A 3157-nucleotide genomic window follows, 5' to 3' on the forward strand; every position below is an offset into this window, starting at 1 on the left:
GTCAAAATTCTGCTGTTGCTTTGCCTCAATAATGTTAAGACCCTAAAATCTGGCTGCTAAAAGAATGCTCTCTTCTTTGCTAAAACCACAGGTACACTTAGAGTCTATATTAAAATGACCATAAATAATATAGTGACTGCATGCGTCAGGTTAATATTAAAAAACACAGGCTGCTTGGTGCATACCAAGCACTAATATCCCACCGCTGTCTAATGAAATAAAGTTCATTTCAAACATATTTATTTGGGGAGGAAGACGCAGGGGGAGTATTTCCTGAAAATGATTCTGTCACGTCATGTGCATGTATCTGTTACCTCATCTGAGATGTCAGGGGATTATAGCTTCGATACGTTCTCACAGCTAGCCTCCTGCAAAAGGTACAATTCTGAACGTTTCAAGCTAGCACTGGTTTTATAATATTTTTGTTTTTGTGCATTGCCATGCTTGAAATGCAACCTCAAGCCCTACATGCTGACAGACTCCATTAGCATTAATGCTGTTCTCTTATCTCCTGCTCTCTCTCTCTCTCTCTTTCTTGTCTGATGGTTCACTGACACAGTTGACAAGGCTGACACCACCAATCAGCTTCTACTCAGCAAGGTCACTGTTCAGACTTGACTCGTGATTGGCTGCTGTGCTTCAGTGTGTTATTACTGTCTGATTTGATCGGAGGCAGGGGGTGGTCTCCAATCAAACAGAGAAAAGGTCCTGGAGAAGGTAATTAAATCCTGTCAGAGGCAATTATCGGTTCCAGGGCCATGACTCTGGCACTGAATGCAGATGATCTGAAGCTCTATTCTTGTAGAAATTCAAGAGGGCTTCTGGCACAGATCAGTTAGACATAAAGGAAACAGCAGGCTTTTTGCAAACAATGCAGTTCTGTATTTTGAACCTTTCTGCACATCTTTTTTTCCTCCTTATTCCTAGAGTTTGGTTAGCACTGATCAAAAAAAAAGATTCCTCTCCTTTCACATTCTCATTAATAGACAAGATTTTCTTACATATTGTACACATAACGACCAGTTACATAAGAAAAAATTGTTTCAAAATACTGACCACTTAAAATGTTTTTCATCAAGGCAAAACAAATTCTAATAATACCGTACACTAAATTGTGCATGTCTTGGTGGAAAAACAGTATCCAGATTGGATTCTATACCAAGAATGGGCAATGCCTCATCGCTAAAATCTAATGGATGCAAATTGGGAGTTTTCTGTTATAGTGCCAAATCCTGTGACTTCCTGCTAATAAAATATAATGATTCTCTCACAAATGTAGGCTTTGGAAATGTTCTGAAATGTTCAAAGGCTACCAAATACTGTGTTTCAGTGTTTTAAATAGCAAATGGTTTGAAATTAGCTTCTATGAATGAATTGCAGTTTTATTGCAGGGTGATAAAAAAGCTGAAGCTGAGAAAGATCTACCACTTAAAGGGTAAAAATTAAAATCTTCCTTGTTCCCCAACAGACTGCACCCCAACTTTTACCCAAGGAGCTCTCAAGCATCCCTCAACATATTTTCTAAGAGCCAGAATCTTAGCTCAATTGCGTTACTGTACATCTGGAGTGACTCCATCAAAGTATAAGGAGTTATTTAAGCTTTATATAATCTGACCTTCTACCTTTTTACTTAGTGCTAAATGCAGAACAGCTCCTTACCAACTCTTCCAAAGGGGTACGGTAAAGGAGGAGGGTATGTGACTGGTCGGTTGTGGAGCCAGCACAGGGACTAATTAATGTTTCACTCTGTGACAGGACTGGGCCCCAGGGACAGCTGTAATGCCCCTGGTGGCCATGTGCTCCTGCCCTGCTCTGGCTCTTTGGGTACCCTCCCTTTTCTCTCACCTGCCATGCCTTGACGGAGTTATTTGATTGTAAAAAAAGAAAGCTACCCTGGGGTCCCAGTGCAAGCCCTTGTCTGTTCTCCAGCCAGCAGGTCCCTCCCAGACCCTGCTGATCCCAGTCCTGCCCCTCAAGCACTAAGTGGGGCCTGTCTGCACCCCAGGGCACCCGTTGCCTTAAGGGCAATTTGTGGCCTCCTTCCACCCCTAAAATCCCGCTCATGTGTCATGGATGTCACTTGATTGCCAATTGTGTAGGCTTTGGCTTTCTTAGCCTTAAGCCTACAGATTACTCTAGCTGTAGACCGGTAGCGTAGGCCCACTGGTTCTGGCTTGGCAGTCCAGTCTCAGCCTCTCAGTGGCCCCTTCTGGGCTTGGGCTCTGCCCCTCTTGGCCTCAGGCCTGCCTGTGCTTTGTGCCCCTGCCAGGGCTCACAACCCTCAGGTACCCATGTGCCTTGCTTCCGCCCCGTCCAGCCACACTCAGTCCTCCAGTACTTAATTAGAACAAAAATGCAAGCCCACTGGCTGTATAAGTATCCCTATGCTATGTCCATAATTCCCCCTGCAGGCTACACATGCCCTGTAGCTCTCTATTTGCATCTTGGGGACAGCCTGGGTGCTGGCCAGTCCCTCTCCACAGCCATCTTGCTCAGGAGCTCCTCTCTGCTTGTAGTTGTTTGCTCCTGGGAAGCCTAGATATCTGTTCCCTGTCTAGCTTACTGCTTGCAGCTAGCTCCTGGGGTAGTCACTCCCCCAGGGGTAGCCCCTGTCCTGTTGTTATGGGTATGTTTGCTCTCTGGCTGCTAGCCCTCTAGCAGTTAGCCTGCTTCCTAGCTGCCTGCCCCCACGCAGCCAGGTGAGCCTGCTGCAGCATACTTCAAGGTAACAGGAGCCCCTGACTCCCTGTTACACACTCCCAGTGCACAGACCCCATTCACCGATAACAAACTCTGTTCTGAACCAGCTTCCATAGTCTGAAAACACGTGGCCCCCAATATTTATCAGCTTGCAAACAGAGGACCTCTGCTTCCTGAATTTTGAATTTTTAAGCTGAGTTTGGAAGTCTAGGAGCACCTAAGTTTTAGTACAAATGTTCTGCCTTTTTTTGTTGTTTTAATCTGTTCCCCACATTTCTTACAAAGTCACATGGAAGCATGAGAGGAAGTGTCCACTTACTAGTATATCCTCTTTTCACTTCACATGGATGCACAGTGGGGGAGCAGGAACTGCACATTGATTTCCCCACTCTTCCAGTTCATGAAGTACTTTGAGAGATGCCAAGCTTTAGCTCCACCCTCATTGCTCCAGACAGAG

The sequence above is a fragment of the Gavialis gangeticus genome, unplaced genomic scaffold (genome assembly GCF_001723915.1).
Source record: "Gavialis gangeticus isolate Ggan-Ray unplaced genomic scaffold, GavGan_comp1, whole genome shotgun sequence".
NCBI lineage: Eukaryota > Metazoa > Chordata > Crocodylia > Gavialidae > Gavialis > Gavialis gangeticus.